Consider the following 24,628-nt stretch of genomic DNA (forward strand, 5'->3'; position numbering starts at 1 on the left):
CCTGTCCTACCAAAGGACATTAAATGCCACCATAAGATTGGGAACTCAGCCTGTGCCACTTGAAGACATGGTGACCAGAATTGTGGCATTGAAATAAAGAGCTCCAAGCTGCTCACAAAGACTCTCTGGAGTCTTGAAACCCCAAACTGTCTGTCAGAGGCAACGATGACGTTGCCCAACATGGAGAGACATGTATAATTTAAAACAACTTCCCATTTTTGCTTTTGTTTCTTTTGCCTTCGTGGATGTATCTTGCAAGAAGTTACTGTGGCCCAGTTCAAAATGGGTGTTGCCTGTGTTCTCCTTAGGATTTCGATGGAATCTTGTCTCACATTTAGATAAATGAACTATTGGGACTTCATCAAGATAAGAAGCTTTTGCACAGCAAAGGATACAGTCAACAAAACTCAAAGACAACCTACAGAATGGGAGAAGATATTTGCAAATGACCTATCAGATAAAGGGCTAGTTTCCAAGATCTATAAAGAACTTATTAAACTCAACAGCAAAGAAACAAATAATCCAATCATGAAATGAGCAAAAGACATGAACAGAAATCTCACAGAGGAAGACATAGATATGGCCAACACGCACATGAGAAAATGCTCTGCATCACTTGCCATCAGGGAAATACAAATCAAAACCACAATGAGATACCACCTCACCCCAGTGAGAATGGGGAAAATTAACAAGGCAGGAAACAACACATGTTGGAGAGGATGCGGAGAAAGGGGAACCCTCTTACACTGTTGGTGGGAATGTGAACTGGTGCAGCCACTCTGGAAAACTGTGTGGAGGTTCCTCAAACAGTTAAAAATAGACCTGCCCTATGACCGAGCAATTGCACTGCTGGGGATTTACCCCAAAGATACAGATGCAGTGAAACGCGGGGACACCTGCACCCCGATGTTTATAGCAGCAATGTCCACAATAGCCAAACTGTGGAAGGAGCCTCGGTGTCCATCGAAAGATGAATGGATAAAGAAGATGTGGTCTCTGTATACAATGGAATATTCCTCAGCCCTTAGAAACGACAAATACCCACCATTTGCTTCGACGTGGATGGAACTGGAGGGTATTATGCTGAGTGAAATAAGTCAATCGGAGAAGGACAAACATTATATGGTCTCATTCATTTGGGGAATATAAATAATAGTGAAAGGGAATAGAGGGGAAGGGAGAAGAAATGGGTAGGAAATATCAGAAAGGGAGACAGAACATGAAGACTCCTAACTCCGGGAAACGAACTAGGGGTGGTGGAAGGGGAGGAGGGCGGGGGGTGGGGGTGAATGGGTGACGGGCACTGAGGGGAGTACTTGACAGGATGAGCACTGGGTGTTATTCTGTATGTTGGCAAATTGAACACCAATAAAAAAATAAATTTATTATTAAAAAAGAATATAGGGACATCAGAGAAGTTGTCTTAGAAAGATATACTCATTAATTTTAGATTTTTTTTAAGATTTATTTATTATTTGGGAGGGGGAGGGGCATAGGGAAAAGGAAAGAGAGAATCCCAGACAGATTCACCACTGAGTGTAGAGCCCAACATGGATTCAATCTCACCACCCTGAGATCATGACCTGAGCTGATATCAAGGGTCAGCTGCTTAGGCCAACTGAGCCGCCAAGGCACATCTGATTTTAGATATTTAATAAAAATTGTTATTTAAATATCATTAAAACACCATAAAATTTACACTTTTAAACTATACAACTTAGTGTTTTTAGTATACTTACAGAGTTATGCAACCATCAACACTTTTATTTTAATTTTTTTGATATTTTATTTATTTATGTATTTATTTATTTATTTGAGAGAGAGAGAGTGCACAGAGCAGAGGTAAGGGCAGAGGGAGCAAATCTCAGGCAGATTCCATGATGAGCATGGAGCCCAAAATGACCTGAAGATCATGACCTGAGCCAAAACCAAGAGTTGGATGCTTAACCAACTGAGCCACCCACATGCCCTAACCATCAACACTACGTTTAGAACACTTTCATCACCTTAAAAGGAAACCTTTACCCATTAACAATCATTCTCCATTTACCCCATTCCTCTAGCCCTAGACAATCACTAATCTACTTACTGTTTCATTTCTGAAATCTGGTCATTTCATAAAATACAATCATAATTTGTGGCTTTATGTGTCTGATTTTCACTTAGCATAATGTCTTCAATGATCATTCATGCTGTAGCATGTATCAGTACTTTATTTCTTATTATTGACAAATAATATCCCATTGTGTGGATTATTGTGTGATGAACATTATGTTCATAGATAGACATGTTCATGTTGATAGGCATTTGAGTTGTTTCCAATTTTGGCTATTATAAACAATGATGCTATGAGTATTTGTATATTGAGTTTTCATGTGGAGATTTGTTTTCATTTTTCTTTGGTATATACCGGGGAGTGGAATTTCTGTGCCATGTGTTAACTCTGTGTTTAACATTTCCAGAAACTGTCAAACTGTTTTCCAAAGTGTCCACACTGCTTTACAATCACACCTGCAATTTATGAAGGTTTTAATTTCCCCCTATCCTTGTCAACACTTGTTAATGCCTCTCTTTTTCATTCTAACCATTCTAGTAGGGGTGAAGTGGCATTTCATTGTGGTTTTAATTGGCATTTTCCTGTTGAGCATCTTTTCATATTCTTATTGGCCATATGTATACCTTCTTTTTAAAGATTTATTTAATTGAGAGAGAGAAAGAGAAGCAGAGAGAGGGAGAGAATTCCAAGCAGACTGGGCATGGAGCCCAATGTAAGGCTCAATCCCATGACTCTGAGAGTGAAATCAAGAGTCAGAAGCTTAACTGACTGAGCCACTCAGGTGCCATGGCCATCTGTATATCTTAATAGAGAAAATGTTCAAGCCCTTTATCCATATTGTAATTACTTATCAGTCTTTTTGTTGTTGAGTTTTAAGAATTATTTATATATTCTGGGTACAAGTACCTTATCAGATATATGATTTGCAAATACTTTCTACCATTCTGAGGGTTTTCCTTTCACTCTCTTGATAGAGTCCTTTGAAGTATAAATATTTTTATGTACAAATGTTTTTGATGAGGTTCAATTTACCTATTTTTGTTGCTTAGCTTTTTGATATCATATTTAAGAAATTATCGCCTAATCTGAGGTTACAAAAGTTTACAACTATGTTTTCTTCAGTAAGTTTTATAGTTTTAACTCTTTTGTTTAAGTCTCTGACCCATTTTGAACTGATTTTTGTATATGGTTTGAGATAGGAGTCCAACATCATTCTTTTTGCAGGTAGATATCTGGTAGTTCCAATAATTTCAGACTTTTGTTTAAATGGTAAAAATGAAAGGAAAATAAAGAATAGAATGTGATAAAGTACTCAAGTAGAGCAGGAACAGAATAAAGCTCAATAATCCAGTAGGAAACAGGAAAGGAGAACAGAAGGAGTAATGCAAAAACATGGTAAATACACAAAATAGACCAATGATCTCAATAAATGGAAATAGATTAAGCATTCCTATTAAAAGCCATCTAAACCCGAACAAAAATAGTTCCTGCTATATGCTATTTACAAGAATCATATCCAAGCAAAATGACAGACAAGTTTAAAATAAAGTGTTCAAGTAAACTACTAACAAAAGAGAGAAAAGTAATGTTAATATTCAGAAAAACAGAATTGGAGGTGGAAAATATTAATGGGAACAAAGACAGAGATTCCACTCTGATAAAAGAACAATCCACCAAGAAGATGACAACCATGACAATCATGTATGGACCAAACAGCACAGCTAGAACAGTATGAAACAAAGCCAGAAAGAAACAAGGAGAAAAAGTAGCACTTCCTATAATTTCTTATCTGCTTATAATTCACTGCTTTGCCAAATTAGATATGATTTGGAAGTCACCTTATTTTATTGTGGCATTGTGTCTTAAAAATGTGTATAAGTAAATACATATGAGATAAATTATACTATTATCTTCCACCTTTCAAATTTGTAAATGTCTTCAGAAATGGATAATTCTCAATTGATGCTGGCAGCAGTGTCATCCTGAGCCATATTGGAGCCTGAGGCAAAAGGAAAAAAAAAATCTCATCCTGTCTTTATTTAAAATGCTATTTTGTTCACTATGAATTTTTGCAATAAATTTTGTTGTTCTCAAATTCTGAATTAAAATATGTAAATTTGGTGTCCAAGATGAGGGCCTCATTCACCTCATCCTTGTACTTCTACTGGCCTGTGTGGCAATGTTCATAGCCTTTGGTCTACTAATTCCACCTACTAAAAGTGAACCTAACTAGTAAATGTGAAATAAGGAGAGAAAACGGGAAAAATTTACATAATAGATTTTAATTGCAGTGCTTCACATAAAGGAATACAAAAGAATAATTAAATCAGCTACATGAAATGACATGTAATAAAAGGTGTATTTTAAAATCTGACCAATATATGCCTGTGACAGATTAAACAATCTCAGAAAGTGCTTTAAAAAGGAGTTCCAAAATTCAGGATTTGGGAGGAGGAGTACATGAGATTCACCTAGAAAGCATACTTAACAAAATATTTTACAAAACTGCACATTTCCGTAAGACCTAGAGGTGAGACCATGGCATCTATAATTTTAACTGGCTCTACACAAGATACTTATGTAGTCAACCTGGCATTTGGACATTTGGAAATCATGATTTAGGACAAAATTTGGTTGATTGTTAGTTACTGTATAGAAGCTTACGTATTAGAGGAATTTTTTTTAAGTGATCTTATTTTACAAGCCGGAGTGACAGAGTGAGTCATCTTAGAAGGCAAAACCAGGGTAAGAATTTGAAACTACTATCTTTGTGTTCTCTAATAGATCTTGCTGGATTTTCTGAGCATGAAGACTGCCTCTAGACAGAAAATATAACAAACCAATAGAGTTTTTAAATTCAGTTTCATAAATTGGGCCTTCATAGACTGGGGCAGACTTATATTCATTTAAATCTGCATTCCTCTTTGAGAAAGAAAACACAATACTGCCCAGTTTTCCATGAGAACTGCAAGAGAAATCATTCAAAAATATTTTTCTCCAGAATGTGTATATTCAATAGCTGTTAATAACGCACAGCTTCCTTTAAATCTTTTTATAATAAAAAGCTTTTAAAATGATTAGAATGGTCTCTTGATTCAGATGCTAAAAATGAAATCACAGGATGTTTTCCAGAACATCTGCAAATCAGTGAACACACAAATGGAATATTTAAAATGGCTCTTCCGATATTGGTAATTGTATCCACCATGTGTTAACATTCCGTCTGCTACCTCATTTCATTCCAGCTAACCCTATACAACTGCCTCCCAACTCCTCATCCCATCTGATTGTATACAAGACAGACATATATTCTATTGAACAAAGGACAAAGGATGATTCACAATGAGAAAATACTCTTATGCTAGGCCATATTCATAACTTTGAGGGTCATTGCTTAATAGAAAAAAATCTACCCAGGAAGAAACATGTTAAGTAGCTGGCACTTACCGTACTAGGAAACCTTGTTACAAAGAATGAGTGTAATTCTGAATCATCGAGGGAACCCTTTCAAACCACAATTTCTGCTCCAGATATATTCTAAATGCAGCCAGGCCACCTGTTGACAACTGCTGCTGTGAAGCAAGGCACTCTGAGTCTCTTTTTTGCCCTGATAACATATAATTGATATGCACCCATTGGTGACTGCTGAGAAATATTCAGTTGTGTATTCATTCTAACAACTATTTAACAAGTGCCTATTCTCTACCAAGTTTATGTCCAAAGAAATAAGACAATAGTAGTGAACAAATATGCAGAAATCTCTGCCCTCATGCAACTTGCTTTTTTTGGTGTTCTGGCTATAAGTATCTCTTATTTTAGGTAAGTGGAATATAATGACATTTAATTTTGCAAAATGCATACTGTATTTTCAAACATTTAAATGGCTATTCATGCAAGTCTGAAATCATACTGAGTGGTCTGTGACATGAAATAGAAAAATCAATAAGATTATGTCAGTCTTAGTAAGTTTAAATTAAAATCTATAATTGCTCACTAAATCAATCAATTCTAGGTCTTTGGGTTAGATTAAAGTAGTCAAGATTGTAACCACCTTTATTTCATGACTTACATCTACAATTAAATTATATTACAGCTATTCTTATCATCATATTAGAGGAATGTTTCTGAATAGTGGTATAAAACGTATTCATGTTCATTTAATCCTATTTCAATGAAAGCTAGGAAGTGAGGCATATTTTTTTTAAAGTACCTATCTTTTTATAATGAGTACCTATTTTGTTATTTAGGAAATCTCTTTGTTAGGAAAGCCTGAAGGTCACAGCCCACATACCTGCACACCAGAAATTTAAAAAATTAAGCAATGGCTTATGTTGCCTTGGAGGGAAAAGAAGCTTGAAAGGTCGAGATAACAGTTTTGTTAAAATAACTAGTTAGTCAAAACAATATGTCAATAATGGATGCTCCCAATCATGCATTTTATCATTAATTGATAGTTTAAAGCGTGTGTTGGAGTAGTATGACACCATTTTTGATTCCTTAAATAGAATCTAAAAAATATGTATTAAAAATTTGTCACTGTTTTGCTCTCCATCTCAAAGAGTAGACTTCCTGAGGCCAAAGCTCACTTTTATCATATACTAGCCGTGTGACTTTAACCAAGTAACATAAATTCAGAGTCTCAGTTCCCTGATTTCCAAAATAGCACTAATAATAGGGCCTACATCAGTGTCATTGTGAAGACTAATGAAATAATTTACAGAAAGCACTTTCCACAATTACTGCTTCATATAAGCAACAAATAAATGTTAACCATTATTATGAGCTATTTGGGTTTACCTCTAAATAATTTTCTGTCAACCAAGCCTACTGTTGGTAAAAGTGAAAGTTTGGAAGCAAGCTGAATGCCCAACGAAAGTGATTTAGTTAAATTATGATTGTTCTAAATAATTGAATACTATGTGGTAATTAAGCTCATGTAAGGGAAAATATAAAATAACAAAATATTTTGCTTCGTTTTCTAACAATAGGAATCACTACATATTCACAGAAAATCAAGATATAACTAAAAGTACTGAAAAACATGTGCTGAAAAGTGTATAACTTGAGGCAGTGTAACTGGAAATCAAGCATTCTATGGTTTTGTATAGTTTGAGAAAAGAAAAATGCCAAATTCGTTACATTACACATACATATTAATTTTTTAGATGAACTAGAAAATATTTAAAATGGATTGTGCATATACCTTCTAAACAGTGTTATGAAAAGTAGAACCAGGGATCCCTGGGTGGCTCAGCGGTTTAGCACCTGCCTTCGGCCCAGAGCGTGATCCTGAAGACTCGGGATCGAGTCCAATGTCGGGCTCTCCGCATGGAGCCTGCTTCTCCCTCTGCCTCTCTCTCTGTCTCTCATGAATAAATAAAATCTTTTTTGAAAAATTTATTTTACATTATTTACAAGAGTCACACAAATACAAAGGCAGAAAAATATTTAAGTAAAAGAATAGGAAACTACGCAAAATAAATGTAAACAAAAAATATGGCTTAGCTACATTAATATCAGACAAAATAGATTGTCGGCAAAAATCGTTACTATAATTTATAGAAGAATCAATTCATCATAGAAATTAGGCAATTCCAAGCCTGATAGAATCTACTAAAAATAGCTTTTAAAATAGCTTGGAATTTTATTATGTAAAATTTGACATAACTACAAGAAAAACTAAATGACCAAATCCACCATTATATTGAAAGTCTTCTACATACCTCTCTAAACAGTTGATGGATTAAGCAGAAAAATATTAAGTATCTGGAAGACTTGAGAAACATAAATGCATGCTTAATCTAATGAAAATATATAGAATATGGCACTCAACAACTGGATAATGTACATTCTTACACACATACCGAATATTAATATAAGCTGACAGTGTACTAGACCTTAAACCAATTCTCAAAAAAATTAGGAGACATGCCCTATCAGATAATCCAGTATTTTTATACAGCTATAGTTATTAAGATAATGTGTTTAGAGCTCAGGGATAGACGATAAGTACAATGGAACTAAACAGAGATTCTGGAAGCCAACCTATACACATGATGATCAACAAAGACTAACCTTAATTTGAAAAGATAAGCCTCAAACTGGAAGCAGCATATAAAAGCAACAATGGTTTAGTGTCCAGAATACATGAAGAAATTTTCAAAATCTTCAAAATGACAAACAAATCAACAGAAAAAACAAAGAGGCACAAATCATGAATGGGCGTTTCACAGAAAAACCAAAAACAAAGACAAATGGTCCACAATCATTTAAAAAGATACTGAAATTCGTTAGTAATGACAGAAATTCAAATAAAAACCACAGTAATACATAATTTCACACTCACCAAATTGGTGAAGTTAAAAAGTCTGGCAATATTATATATTAGTGAAGATGTGAGGTGATGAGAGTTCTCATACAACTTCAAGCGGATATGTAAATAAATATGACCAATTTGGAAGTAAGTTGCACATGTTTATTTCCTGTAACATAACAATCATACTCTTAGGTATATATCCTAGATAACTTCTTGAAAATTTGGACCATAAGAAGAGTTGCCAGATCTAGCAAATAATAATACAGAGCATCCAATTAAATTTGAATTTCAGATAAATAATAAAAAATAGCATATATCTCTATATATCTCTTATGTATTGTTAGTGACATATTTATACTAAAAAAAATCTGTTGTTTGTCTGAAATTCAAATTTAACTGGGTATTTTGCATGTTATCTGGCAGCCCTAACCATGAGATATGTACAAAAATACTCACAGCAGCATTGTTTGTGCCAGTGAAAAGCTGGAACCAACGAAAAGATTCATGGACAAAACAACTGTGCTACAGCCCTGCAATGAGATACTATACATTGTGGAAAATACATGAAATATGGCTATTTTAAAATTTTAAAATTCTATTTTCAAACAATGTTTCTTTTATTTATTTGTTTGGCAATGTTCCCATGGTTTTAAATGGTGACATTTTTTTCCCTGAGTTTTGAAGCAGTCTTTTTTTTTTTTTTTCCAAAAAGTAAGTTTTTTTTTTTTTTTTTCTTTTTCTGTATGAGTGTTTGTTGAAATCTATACATTACACTGAAGAGCTCAAGTGCGGTCAGTTTATCCTTTTCTAGGCAACTTACGGCCTCTTTGAAGATCATCAAACAGTTTTGGAGAAGCAGGATATACTTTGTTTTACTATCATTTTTTTCCCACATTTTCATCCTCGATGCATTTACTAAGTACAGAAAAACATTTTTCTTTAACCACACTTTGAAAATATGATTTTATGGCAGGCCACCACTTTAACATGTTTCCTATGGCCAATAGCAGTGAGAGCCATCTTCTCTGCACAGTTCTAAGGAGGCTATCTCCTTCGATTTCTATAAAGTAAAAATCTCATCAAATGTTTTCTGTGTGATGGAGCATCCAAACACTTTCACTATGAAAGCCTCAATGCCTTAGGTAAGCAAAACACATTCCTTTCTAGCAGGATTGTGGACAAGGTCTATAGAACATTTACCAGAAAAGATCTTTTAATTTTCTTCCGTAAAAAGTTTATAAACTGAAAGGAATTTGCCATAGTTTACCTTTGCAGTATCTGCTAAATATAGATAAGCAAAGTCTAATTTGTATCTTTTGCTCTATGTTTCTTATAGTTTTAATCAAAATCTCCTTTTTAAAAAAATAATTTATTTATTTATTTGAGAGAGAGCCTGCACATGAGTAGGGGGAAGGGCAGAGAGAGAAGCAGACTCCCCAGTGAGCAGGGAACCCAATTCAGGGCTTGATCCCAGAGCTCTGGGATCATGATCCAAGCCATAGGCAGACATTTAACTGACTGATGCCCCTCAAAAATCTTAGAAATAAAGCAACAACAACAACAGTTTGAGGGGCGTCTGAGTGGTGTAGGCAGTTGAGCCTCTGACTCTTGGTTTCTGCTCAGGTTGTGACGTCAGGGTCCTGAGATCAACCCCTGTGCTTTTCTCCATCTGTCCCCATCAATAATGAGAAATCAGAACTTTTCACATGATAGGGTGGAAGTTTCCTGGTAGGCAGGACTTTAAGGACTAAAACTATCACAGATATGGGGGAAAAGCGTCATTTGGTCCCTCAAGTGACACATTAAAACATCATTCAGTTCAACCACATTTTTTCTTCCAGAAAGAAAGTGAGGCTAAGAAAGAGCAGGTCAAATTTACCTAGCAAATCAGTGCCAAGTTTAACACCCCTCACCCTCTATTCCTGACCTCCAATTTAAAGATCTTTCTAACTTAGGTGTTATACTATATGTTGGCAAATCGAACTTCAATAAAAACAAAACAAAAAGAAAAAAAATAAAGGTCTTTCTAGTAGAACATCCGATTTTCATTGATTAGAATCTGACTGACCAAAATGTATTAGAAAAGTTAAAAAATAATGGCAATATATAGGCAAGCAATTGAGATCTGAAGAAGATATTTCTGACTGTCTTTATAGATTTAAAGTTGGAATAAACCGCTACAAGTAATTTCTTGTTCCACCATTATGTGCAAATGTTTGAAACTTGTTTCACCAGCATGTAGCATAAAAGTTTACAATATATATAATTTTCATATGTTATAGACTGAATGATTGTGTCCCCCACAAATTCATATGGTGAAACTCCAATCCCCCCACAGTGATATTTGGAAATGGGGCATTTGGAGGTAACTAGGTTTAGATGAGGTCATGAGGGTGGAGACCTCATGATGGGATTAGTTCCCTTATGAGAAGAGACGCCAGAAGGTGTTTATCTCCCTCTCCCTCTCCTCTCCCTTTTCCTCTCTCTCTCTCTCTCTCTCTCTCTCTCGCTCTCTCTCTCTCTCTCTCTCTCATTCTGTTCAAGTATGCAAAGAAGAGGCCATATGAGCACACAAGAGAAATGGCAGCTGCCTACAAGCCAAGCCAAGAGGCTTCCGACTGAAACTAATCCTGCTGGCACCTTAATCTTGGACTTCCAGCCTCCGGAACTATGAGAAATAAAATTCTGTTGTTTAAGCCCCTCAGTCTATGGTACTTTTTAGAGCAGCCCGAGGTGATTAAGATGTCATCTATACATTTGGAGCAAAAGATTATTCTCCTCACACTATATGATATAAGCTATTTACAAGTATTGTCAAAAATAACTAAATTTTATAAAGGAAGAAATCACACATAATATTAGATAATAATTAACACCTTGAATAAAATATAATAATATATTTTTAAAAAGCAGTCTTAAGGAAAATGTAGAGTGGAAATTGTCGATTACTGTGTATATATGCGTATGTGTGTGAATTTGAGGTACACAAACCCAGTTTGTGTTTGAGCCACACAAACCCAGTTTCTTTATCATGTTTTGGCAGCCTTCCCATTCCTTCCAATTCTCACTTGTATGAACTCTTCCTTGTTACTTCAGGCCTTGAGAGTCTTATTGATCCGGTTTCAGAAATGTAATCAATTTAGACGCGTGAGCTGAAAAAGCCATTCTTTATTCATGCATTAGTGGTGTTCTCTCCATGCCATAGCTGCGCATTGATGCAGTCTCAATTCCCCATCCCAGCCTACTGGATTATGGCTGCACACCTTCCCTAACATAGCACATGATGACTTTATCTACATTAGACCACACCAGAACATTCCAGAATGTTCTTTCCTGGTCCTATTAGCCTCTCTACACACTTCAGTCCCTTACAAAGATAAGAGATAGGAGTGCAGTCTCCACGTTACAGATTCCATTTCCATCTGCTTTTTCACTCTCACTTAAAGCTGCTTTGCAATAACTGTTCCCTCTGCTCTGCATCCATTCACATTCCTTTTGCTTTTCCAAACCCTCATTTTCCTCTCTTTAAAGTCTCTCCAACAGTCAAATTTTGATATCCTTGGCTAATACACTGTATTGTTTTGCATTTCAACTGAGCTATTCTTTTTTTTTTTTCAACTGATCTATTCTTAGTTACATATCATCCATAGAAGCTGTGGAGCATGGAGATTAAGAGTATAGACCCTAGACTAGAGCCATTCTGCTTGGGTTAAAATAGTTTCCTCTCCCACTTCTTACTTCTATGACCTTGGGCAAAGTTACTTAACCTCTTTTTGTGCTTTATTTTTGCCTGTTCATAAAGTAATGATAATGAGAGTAGACTTTTTAAGGTGTTTCAAGGATTAAATGAGATGATCCGTGTAAAGCACTTATGTACCTAGTACAAAATAAGTGATGAATCAATTGTAGCTATTAATAATCTATCCTTTCTACTATCTCCATGCTACGGTGCTAGGTGATATAGGTCAAATTTGTGATTTGAACATATTGCATGGTTAGGTTACAGCAATTTTGAAACATGCTCTAATCTATTTGTTCTCTGGAATAGATTACCAAAAATATTTCCTAAAATGAAATTAATAGGTTCAAGTCATACTGATTAAAACAGTATCGGAAGAATTGAACTTATACTGGACATTCAAAATTCCTCTTTAGAAATAATTCAGAAGAATCAGTAAGGCATAAATTCTGGTAACATGACTATCATTAATATCTATAAGTTTGGGCATATCATTAAAACAAATTCAATTGGAATTTTCACACATGATAAAATGGGAAGATTTAATTCATTTCAAAAATATTTGTTGAGCTACTACTATCTGCTGGTGTCTTTAGTAGATGACTTATATATATTATGTCATTCATTTGTATAGCAGTGCTATGTAATAAGAGCGATTATCCTTATTTTGTAGCCAAAAAACATTGAGGCTTTGCCTGTCTATCTCCCTGGTTAAGAAGATCAAATGCATGAAAATGTGAATATTTTCTAAACGAGAACATTAAACTTCCCAAACACTGTATTACTTTAAATTCAATATACTTGTTTTGACAAAGTACATCATTTCAGTAATTAAATTCTTGCCTATTTTTTCTTCCAGTGTTTTGATGAGATATCTGAATCATGAGAACCACTGACTAGTGTTTCTGGATTTGGATATGACGATTAAATTAGAATCTTTTCAAGATAATTAATGAAATACTAAAAGAAGCTTTGAAAGAAAAATCAATTTTAGATTGGATAAATGGCACTATTTTAGAAATATATGTATCACACCATTCATTATGCTATAATGAATGATTATTAATGTGTCATTAATTAATGCTTATTATTAATGATTATAATATACAATAAGATATTTATTAAGCAATTTGTGCCACAAACTAAAACAGCTAATGTTTGTGTGTATTTTGAATCTTGAGAACTTTTCATCACAAATACTAAAGAAAAAGGGATTTTGAGACCTATGAATTAAATTTAACTGGTTTTGAAAACAGAAGAAGCCAAAAAAAAAAAAAAAAAAAAAAAAAAAAAAACCTCAAATTGCATACAATTGTTTTTCCCATGATAGACTCACACTTTCCTTATTTACCACCTGGGGATTTCTTCTTATAAGTTGATGCAATAGATGGCAATCCAGAAGTGCCATGTCTCTGCAAAGGATATCCAACCATTTTTATTGGACAAGTGTCACTTTTAAAATAGCTGAATAGCAAATGTGAAGTAGTAATATCTAATGTCGAAAAATGAAGCCACCTAAGGAGCAAGAAATGATAGATAACTTGGTGGTGTTTCAATATCATAAAAAGTTCATAAATGAAGAATAGTTTTGGTGATGCCTCAGTTTTGATGTGTGGCCTGTAGCTCCAGTATACCATTTCAGATTGACCCTCCTTTGTAGATAGAATAAAAATAAAAGATCTCATTTCCTCCTGAAAATACCCAATATGACTGTATAAGTATGTATTTGCGGGCTATTGAAACACATTCCCTGCGAGTACTCCATAAACTCAGCAGGGGTCCATTGGGACCTGGAATTTGGCCTGCAGAAATCGGTAATAGCAATTTTAAGCACTTGTAGGATAATGAGAAAATTTAGGCATTCTCAATAATATCATTCAATGCAGTGTATCTTCATTTCTTTAATAAAAAAGGAAATTCCTGCTGATCAAGTGTTACATAGCTTAAGGCTCATTTGGGGGGATGTAATGGCCAATGCCTAATTTATGTTCTTAGGGTTCATCTCAATATTAACCTTTTATGATTCCAGTGGGGTTAGAGGCTTAATAGAATGAGGTGAAGTTATTAAAACATATAACTTTATAATATACACATTTCTCACTGTTCCCTCCGGAGTCAAAATGTTTCCTCTCTATCTGAATGAGGCAGGGAATGATTTATCCACATATTCTTCCCAGTTCGCGTTTATCTTTAATGAGGACTTTGCCAGTTAGTTTATTTTTGTAATTAATGATACTTTGCTCCAGAAAAAAAAACTGATGTCAATCAGTTTTATATATATATATAAACTAATATATATATTGGCTGTCTTTTATTTTATATGTATATGTGTGTGTGTGTGTGTGTGTGTAGAGAGAGAGAGAGAGAGAAGCAATTCAGAGTCCTCGTGTATGTGTGTTCTGTACTCTCTATATCATTTTAAAATCACAATCATGACTTTCTTTTCCAATGTTCATTACTAAAGAAAGTTTTGCAGAAATGCTGCCTAATGCTTCCTGAAGGTCACCTGAAAGTGAGTCTGTGGCATGGTCAGATAAGAGAACACTGCCTAGAGCCATGCTATTCACATCATTAATCAGAAAGTGAGGAACTTAGAAGTCAGTCTGGAAATATGAGTTATGTGGGTAAGAGAAGAATATATAATCCCGTTCAGTAGAGTGTGAAAGTTTCCATATATCTGCTACTCCTAAATCAGTAATAGCTGAGGATGAAGCTTTACGAGCTTTTTAAATAAAATGGTATTCTTGATAATATATGCCAGATGTCTCTGAAGCAGGATCCAAGGCCACACAGTAAGTCACCACTCCAAATTGTCTTAGTAAAGGTATTATTTTGAGTTTTGAGAGAACTATATGTGGGTTGCCACGTAAATCTGTCTTACATTGGATCATTCAAGAAAGAAGCAAAACACCACCAAATATTTCATGTTCCTCTGAACTTCAAGGCAACTTTAAATATTTAGGGTGCTGGGATGATTGGCTGAGGGGGAGTGGCTAAGTAAAAATATGCTGAAGTCATACTATATGCCAGATTGATGTGGATATTATTTAATTTATCCGGCACACTACATATGCATATGCAAATATGCAGCTACTGAGGTGGGAAATTTAGACATTAAGTTAAAATAACTTCCAAGATTATGAGACCACAAAGTTGTAGACTTGAGTCCACATTACTCCAAAAATTAATGTTCTTTTCCTGTGAGGAATTGTGTGCCCTGCTATATTTTATTTTAGTAATGTACGCATATTTATACCCATGAAACCTTCAGCTACAGGAAGGATAGAACCTTCATGCAACTCATTTTTGCAGCCTCACAACACCTAGCTCCATGCTATGCAACTAGTTGGCGCTCGGTGGAGGGGGGTTGGCAGATTGAACTAATGAATACCGACCTCAAGTATTGGCAATAAAATATAAATGTAAATGTGGTGAATGAATGAATATATTTTGGAAAATTGTCTCAGCAGAGACAAGGTGGAACAGTTCATATCTAAGGAGAGAACCATCGATACTTCTGGTCAAGGGATGACTTCCTTTTGGTTCTGTTGGCACATCTGCCTTGGTCCCAGTTCTTATATATTTGATTGGTAGGTGATGCTTTTAAGGATAAAAGATTCTCATAACCAATTTCAAAGTTGGTCACTTTAACATTTTATTACCATCTACCCTGAGAATCCAGTTCTTAAGAGGACAGAAAATTATTGGAGAGGGCAAACAAACAGCATTGACAGGGGTTCCCTTTCACCTGCTATGGTCAGAACAAATATAGCTTTAGGACAGCAGAGGAAGCCGTCAGATGATGTGAGTACCTTCAGCACCAAGAGCTTTTTCCTACCTTGTCAGGCTTTCCCACTTGCTCCAGGAATTAGACAGTTTATATGATTTTACAAAAATAGCTCTTTAGAACAGGTATCTAGAAGCTCATCCTTCTTGCCCTTGGGTTCTGTCTTTCTACTTGTAGTCAAGTTTGGCATGGCCTTGGTGGTCCAACATTTTACAAAGTAATCTACATAAAGATATGGGCATTGTTTTTTTTTAAGATTTTATTTATTTATTCATGACAGACACACACACAGAGAGAGAGAGAGGCAGAGACACAGGCAGAGGGAGAAGCAGGTTCCACGCAGGAAGCCTGATGTGGGACTCGATCCGGGGTCTCCAGGATCACACCCCGGGCTGAAGGCAGCGCTAAACCGCTGGGCCACCAGGGCTGCCCATATATGGGCATTGTTTTTTAAAAAAATAAAAGTGTTTTTAAGAGGAAATATACAAGCTTATACAAAAAAAGGCTTTGTAACTATTTTACTGGCTAATCGTCAAACAGAAGTTTATTGTTACTTTTTTTAAATATATTTTACACACAGTCAGAGGGGAAAAAAGGCATTGTTTGAATCCCAGACTGGGAAAAAGAAGCCCTATCCCTCTGCCCTTGGTTTTTCATGTTACACCATGATAGACACACTATTATAATTTCACAGGAAAAATATTTATATGTCAGTGTGTTTGCTGGCCTACATGACCTAAACCTACTAAAAAAAAAAAAAAAAAAAGAAAGGAAAATGCATGTTATAGCTGGAAGAGTTGTTTGTTTTCAGTCCTAGGTAAGCATTACAATCATTTTTAGGGCTATATAAAGCTTCCAAAGCAGGGGCCCCATTCCTTACCAATAAATCAGAAATTCCAGAGTTGAGGCTCTGGGGAATCTTTTCAGATCTGGAGTTTTGAGTCCTTCAGCTCTTATATTATTATTTCTTTGATAATTCCTGATTCACCATTTTATGTTTTCTCTTTGAATATGTTTCCTACATTGTCTCTGGATTTCTGAAACATTAGATGATCTTTACATTGCTTGTTCACAGTTAAGAGTAAAACCAAGTACACACTGATGGAGACGTCACTTTGCAAAGGTGGAAGTACATGAGGATCAGGTGGTAAACTGGTCTCCTTACTGAGGAACCACTGGAATATCCGCCTTTCAAAGTTTTTTTTTTTTTTTTTTTTTTTTTATTTATGAAGTCAGTTTCCCAGGAGAATGATCTACCAATATTATGCCACGTTGACATAACCTGCTCTGTGAGGAGGAAAGGCAGGGAAGGCTGGGAGTCTCAGTGTGCACACTTTCACCTAATCCTTTTGTTTTCAACTCGGTATCTCACCCCTGGCCTCCTTTGTGATAGGTTTCCCAAAGTCTGGAGCTTTCCAAGTTCAGCTTTCAGAAACAAAACCTTTGATCTCTTATTTGGGAGGAAAAGAAAGTGGGTCACTACTGTGGAGGGTGAGGGTGGAGATCTGGATGTCCATCAGCTCTACACACAGACTTTCAACACTTCCTTCTGGTTTCATTTCAACTCCCCACTCCTGTTTACTGCAGTGTCTGATACTTCAACATGAGCCATTCTGATTTTTGTGTGGAAAATCACCTTGCCTCTATTTATGTCTGCCCCCTGTTGGCATTTTTATGTTATAACTTCCTCCACTTTGTTAAATCAATCACCACTCTTGCATCCACTTCCAGGTTTCTTTGGAAAACACACCTCCTCCACTAGAATATAAGCTATAGGGTGGCAGGGATTTTTGCCTGTTCTGCTCACGGATTTGTCCCCAGTGCCAAGAACAGTGCCTGGCACATAGCAGGTATTCAATATGTATTTGTCGAATTAATGCTGAAATTGTTTCCTTTTTTGACAGTGGAACTTGCCTTATTTACTTTGTCCTTAATTTTTATGCCATTTTTGCCACTTTATTCTCATTTCAGCACTGTTTCTGAAGAGAAAGATGGTAAACATGAGAATTTAATCCATCATGTGAGTAAGTGTAACTTATTTTAAGATGTCTAAATTAGATTATCTGAGTATCCTCTGAAAGATGGTGAAAGGGCTTCATTTCCCAGACTCCTTATAAATTATAGGCTTTGCCCAGTCTAGCCCTCACTGCTTTCTCAGACATCCCAGCTCATATTCTTAATGAATAATTCATTAATTTCTTCATCCACTTATCCACCTATCCCTTCATTCTTTACATGTACCCATTCATTCATTTATTTTAGATATACTTATTGAGGATCCACTCTGTTAAATACCAGGACACCAGGAATACGATGAGGCATAGGCCATGCCCTTGAGGTGCTCACACTTCCTGAAAAGAGGTCTGCATAGAGGTTGAGAGAGAATCGGACACCCTTTTTCAAGCTAGCACATGACTCTAATGAGAGAATTGAGGTTTTATCTAGCTCCCCTCCACAAGAGGACTCTCAGTGGCTAAATGGGAAGGAGCCCTGTGATATAAATGTATCTACCGCTAGGCACACACATCCAGACATGCAGATCAAGAGTAACCTGCTTCCACCATTATTCTAGACCAAGAAAATACTTTTCTTTGAGTTACTGTCCTTCCTTCTCTACATCGTGTTGAAGGAAAACAAGAACCACATCAAAAAAGCAATTTGGTACAAAATAATGCATTCAAATCCTTGCTGTTTCCTTTAGAGAAATTAAATAGTGAATATACTTTCTACTTGTACAGTCCCATAATCTGCCTAACACCCTGAAAATCCTATAAAGGTGCATTTTCCAGCAGATTGACAGAGTTGGCCAGAAAAAAACCAACAGACCCATTTAGAAGTATCTTCTTTTTTTAAAGATTTTATTTATGTATTTGAGAGAGAGAGAGAGAGTACAAGCAGGGGAGGCAGAGGGAACAGACTCCCTGCTGAGCAGGGAGCCCAACATGGAGCTCAATCCCGGCACCCTGGGATCATGACCTGAGCCGAAGGCAGATGCCTAACTCACTGAGCCACCCAGGCACCCTAGAAGTATCCTTTTTGAAAGGGTTAGAGGACAATGTACATAAAGTTGAAAAGGCAACAAGAGCAATGTTTTTACATTGGTAGCCTTTTTCAAGCTACCTATCTGACTATCTGCAAGGCTGCTCTAAAGAGCAACCACAACAAACCACAAGCTTGCTAGACCCTGTGCTGAGTATAGTGCAGATGCAGGGGCAAGCAAACTTTTAAAATTATTTATTTATTTATTTATTTATTTATTTATTTATTTATTTATGAGAGACATACAGGGAGAGGCAGAGACATAGGCAGAGGGAGAAGCAGGCTCCCTCCGGGGATCCCGGGATCACAATTTGAGCCAAAACCAGATGTTCAACCAGAGCCACCTAGGTTTTTTGTTTTTTTTTTTTAAGAGGGGCAAGCAGACTTTTAATGCCAGGACAAATCATTAGGGTGGCGCCAGCCTGAATCTTGCATCATACAAATCAGAGGAACATCAAACAGAAGTCATTAACACAGAAAGCAAACACCCTTGAGTTTTCCTGTTATCAACTATTTGTTAACTTACTCATCAACAAGCCTTCATGGGTTTTCTTTAGTGAAGCAGAGTGAGAAAAGGGGAAAAGAAGGAATCCGGAGTCTGATGAGCGTATGCAAATCCTGTACCTCCACTTACTCTGTCTGACCCGGAGCTATTTATCTGAACTCTCTGAACCTTGGTTATTCCCTGTGTTGAAATGGAGATTAAAATAGCTTTGCTGCTTCACTGGGCTGTTATGAAGTTTAAATGAGATAATGTATGTAGGAGCAGGCTTGGAGTAAATGTATTTGTAATTGATATTATATATACACGGATGGTACACTCAATCTGCAATTACAGTTCCTGATGATAAAGTTATCTGCAAATAAATTAAAAAGACATAGGCCCCGTCTAAGCTTCAGGCTTAAACCTGAAAAGTGGAATTGCTGTCTTTACTGTGTGGGTGCTTTGTAGAATGTATTACTTTTGAGAAGACGATCATTTTAGTCTTATTGTACCATTTATCACACAAATGTTAGATGCCTGCTTAGCATTCACCTCGTCTCTGAACTCTGCTCACTGTTACTCGCAAGACTTCCTCATACTTCCTGTCACTGATGTCCTATTTCCTCCAGGCTTCTAAGCTTTGTCTCTTTATCACTGTTTTATTCCAGCCTTTTTTCTCCAAAGCCTGGCAGGCTTCATGAAGGAGATTGAGCTCAGCAGTCAATGAAGAGAGAAAGCTAAGGAAAGCAGCCATGATCAAGGACTGAGACCAAAGGAAAGAAGGTCAAAAAAGATGCTAGTTGCTCTGAGGTAAATAAAAGTAGAAGAAAGACCTGAGAATCAGGAAAAGAAGATAAGCAGTCAGTAAAAGAATGTTGAAGGAACTGTACTCCATTTATGGAGTACTTGTTCGATGTAAGGGATTATGGGAGGCATCTATAGTTATTATCTAATTTAAGACTCACAATGAGCCTATGAGGGAAGTACTGGTATAATGTATCTGCAATATCCCCACTTGGAGAACAACTTTCCGTCACAGAACACTAATCTTTAGATGTATGAAAAGGCAGGACATAGGCATAGGCAGTATAATTAAATGTGAAGAACTATGAGCTTTTAAGGAGAATGGAGTTTTATTCCCAACTTTGTCATTTTTGCTATTTTTTCACACAAGTCCCTCACCTCTCTGAATTTTAGGTTCCTCTTCTGGAGAATCTAGATAATAAGTCTGGCTTACTTCACACTGCTGCTGTGGATCACATGAGGTCACACACAGTCATAATTGTTAAAGCTATGAGTTAAAGAGCTATGGAGCTTGGCTTCTAAACCTGAGTAAGTAACTTTATAACTCTGGGCAGTTGTCCACCTCTCAGTCCTTCTGTCTCTTTTCTCTCTAAAGTAGGGACAAATTCCACATTTCTTCTGGTTATAATGGAGTATCTGATGCTCTAAAGTGTGTTTTCAATCCTTTCCCCTTCCATCTCCTAAGGGAATTAACTTTTAAAATAACCGTTTTGTGTTATCTCCAGTTACATCATTGACTTGTCACACCCACATTTAAATTTGACATTTCCATCTTAACGTTTGCCCCCTCCATTTCCCACCAGTCACTACCCTATATCTGTTATCTGCCTTCCCTACAAATCACTCTTCTATAATTAGCATTCTGTTCCTACCCATCTTTTGAAATCACCCTCATAAGCTCACTGACAATCTTTTCCTATTTCTCAGTCTTCTGACCCATGGCCACTTCTCACAGCGCTCTGAGCAAACTCATCCACTCCAATGGACTTGATGAAATAAAATGCAATTACCATCAATGAAATCAATTCTCAGTTAGAGCCCATAGGGAAATTATTGGAATATCCAGAAGTGAATGGTTGGGAAGAATGTGTAGTTTTAAAAACACCTATTACAAATGGCAGTCATTGTTAATACAGACTATTGAATATAAACTCTAAAAGTATTGAATAGTAGGGAAAAGGAAAGGTTGCCAGAAAAGATTTTATTCATAAATTATATCCAGAGATATCCCAGGGAAACTTCATAACACTGAAGATGATGAAAACAAAGAAAAAACACAATTACCTAAAATTTGACGTAGACTACTTAATAGCAAGTAAATTGACAATATACTATTTCACAGCAAGATTGAAACGAGGATATTATAGGATGAAAATTACCAAATTTTGAGAGAAAAATACTGTAAACCTAAAATTCTATACCTAGGTAGATTATCATTCAAAAGAGGAGGCAAAATAAGGATTTGGGACCACGAAAGTCCTGAGAAACATTACAATGAACACATCTTTACTAAAGGAAATAATAAAAGATGTAATTCAGAAAGAGGGAAGGTTAACTGAGATAGAGGGAATGAGAAGCCAGAAGTAATTGTGAACAAAGCCATTCAAATATGCATTGGTAATTCAGAACAAGAATCAATTATTTGAAATAACAATATCTGTAATAATGATTATTTGGGGAATAAAGAAGTTTCAAAACTGAATTTAAAATGTAGAAAAGTTTAAAAACCTGAATAGGCTAAAATTTATAACAGCATAAGGGCAGAGAGCAGGCTGCTGCGAGATGGGTCACTTTGGCATGAAGATTATTTTTAGCTAAAAAGCAATCAAAACTCAGGAGATTCAATAAAGGCTCTTTACCTCCCCCTTCAGTTGCCTAAAGATAATTTATGTAGAGAACTTGCTCCAGGAAGAGAGCTAGCACTATAGGTAGGTATGTTATGACATAAACTAATATGGTAGACAATGAGGAACCTAATAAGACCTGTTTGATCCAAGTCCTCTGTGTCTCATTGTTTCCTAGTGGCCCAGCAAACATCTGTTTACCAAACATTTACTCTTTTTCATCTTCCTGTGAAGTGCATTCTTTCCCCTTAAAGTCCCATACCCCAACCCCTTCTCCTTGGTTCAGAATGACATATATACCTCATTTTGTTTAACTGTGTTTGGAATCTCCACGTCTGTGTGGGTTCTCCATATGTACTCTATTAAATCTGATTTTCTCCTGCTAATTTGTCTTGTATCAATTTCATTCTTAGTCCACCTAGAAGAACTTTGAAGGAGAGAGGACAACAGGAATTGAATCAGTAGTTAGAAAACAACTATCTTCTTCTCCAAACAAAAGCATTTAGAATTTTAAAAGTTTACATTTCAAAATATTCAAGGACCAAATAATCTTTCTTTCCATCTTTTACAAACTAGTCTAGAAAATCTTAAATGATAGAATGCTTACCAAGTTTGTATTGAGACCTTGGTAAGATAAAAGTAATATAAGAAAATTAGAACTTTAGGTCAATTTCATTTGATTATAGTCAGAAAAATGCTGAATATATTAAAACCCAACTAAATTCAGTAAAATAGGGACACCTAGGTGGCTCAGCAGTTGAGCATCTGCCTTCAGCCCAGGGTGTGATCCTGGAGTCCTAGGATCGAGTCCTGCATTAGGCTCCCTGCATAGAGCCTGCTTCTCTCTCTGTCTATGTCTCTGCCTCTCTCTGTGTCTCTCATGAATAAATAAATAATATTTCAAAAGTAAGTAAATAAATAAATAAATTCAATAAAATAGGGATGCCTGGGTGGTTCAGCGGTTGAGAGCATTTACCTTTGGCTCAGGGCATGATCCCAAAGTCCCGGGATGGAGTCCCACACTGAGTTCCCTGCATGGAGCCTACTTCTCCCTCTGCCTATGTTTCTGCTTCTCTCTCTTTCTGTGTCTTTCATGAATAAATAAAATATTAAAAAATAAATACAGTAAGATATATGTGCATACAAAAATAATGTGTATATGTAAAATTTATATGTGAGTTTGTGTGTGTGTGTCCATGTGTGTACTTATATTATACCACTAGAAGGCTTTACTCAGGAATGTAGCCATGGTTTAAATTGAGTCAACTATTTAACGTAACTCATCATGTTAATATGTTAAAGGAAGGTAATCACAAAATCATCTCAGTAAGTAGTGATAAAGCATTTTGTAAATTTCAGCTATTCTTGATTTTTTAAAATGCTGAGAAAACTAGGAATAGAAGGCAATCTTTTTATTTTTTATTTTTGTTTTTTTAAGATTATTTATTTATTTATTCATAGAGACACAGAGAGAGAGAGGCAGAGACACAGGCAGAGGGAGAAGCAGGCACCATGCAGAGAGCCTGATGTGGGACTCCATCCAGGGTCTCCAGGATCATGCCCTAGGATGCAGGCAGCGCTAAACCGCTGTGCCACTGGGGCTGCCCGAAGGCAATCTTTTTAATATGATGAAGTGTAACTTTGAAAAACCTTCAGCAAACATCATACTTAATGATGAAATATTTAAAGTCAAGAATAAGGAAAGGGCATGTGCTGTCATTTTTATATTCAACGCTGCACAGTAGGTCATAGCCAGAATTGTAAGGTGAAAAAAATATGTAAGAACTTGTAAAGTAAGAAAAAAGAGAGACAGACAGACAGAAGTTCAGTATTCCCAAGTAATATGCTTGTTTATATTAAAGGCCAAAAAAACCTATGCTATAAAACCATTAGAACAAATAAGGAAATTCTACTGAAAAAATGAGAGACAAGAAAATATAAATCACATTGTTACACAACCCTAATGATTAGACAATGTATTTTTATGAAGACTGCTATTTGCATATGGTTTAAAACTAACTATAAGATACCGAGGAAAATATTAATAGAAAGTATGCAAGTTCTTTGTGGAGAAAACTATAAAATGTTATATGAAATAATAAAATAAATCTAGATAAAAGAAATATATGGCATGCATTTGTCTGGAAATAATATGAATAATAAATATACCGGTTTTCCATGAATGTACAAATTCAGTGCAATCCTAAACAAAATTACAATAAGAAATTTTTCATGGAACTTGAGAAGTTGATCCTAAAAATTAAATGGACTTGTAAAGTGCTCAGAATAAGTAAAGCAATTAAAGTATTGTAAGGGGCTTCCTGTATTGGAGAGCAAGAATTATGATAAAACTAAAGCTATAGCACCTAAGACAGGATGGTACATGGAATTACAGACAAATGGACAAAAGGATTCTATTATGGAGATTAGAAACAAACTTATACTGTATGGACCCTTGATATGTAATAGATGTAGTATTATAAATCTGAGGGGAAATGATGGAGAATTTTAATAAATGGTGCTAGTACCACTGGTTGTTTACATGGAAAAAAATAATTC

The 24,628-nt window shown here is 35.8% G+C and overlaps 1 long non-coding RNA gene across 1 annotated transcript in view; it reads left to right on the plus strand.

The window, feature by feature from the left end:
- LOC140627626 (uncharacterized) overlaps positions 1–22,800 on the plus strand; it is a 42,914-nt gene extending 20,114 nt beyond the window's left edge. Inside the window, exons 2-4 of the long non-coding RNA XR_012026278.1 lie at positions 17,870–17,918; positions 20,090–20,231; positions 20,619–22,800. This is a non-coding gene — a long non-coding RNA (uncharacterized lncRNA). The remainder of the gene's footprint in view (positions 1–17,869; positions 17,919–20,089; positions 20,232–20,618) is intronic.
- The last annotated feature ends 1,828 nt before the right edge of the window (positions 22,801–24,628 follow it).

The sequence above is a fragment of the Canis lupus genome, chromosome X (genome assembly GCF_048164855.1).
Source record: "Canis lupus baileyi chromosome X, mCanLup2.hap1, whole genome shotgun sequence".
Taxonomy (NCBI): Eukaryota; Metazoa; Chordata; class Mammalia; order Carnivora; family Canidae; genus Canis; species Canis lupus.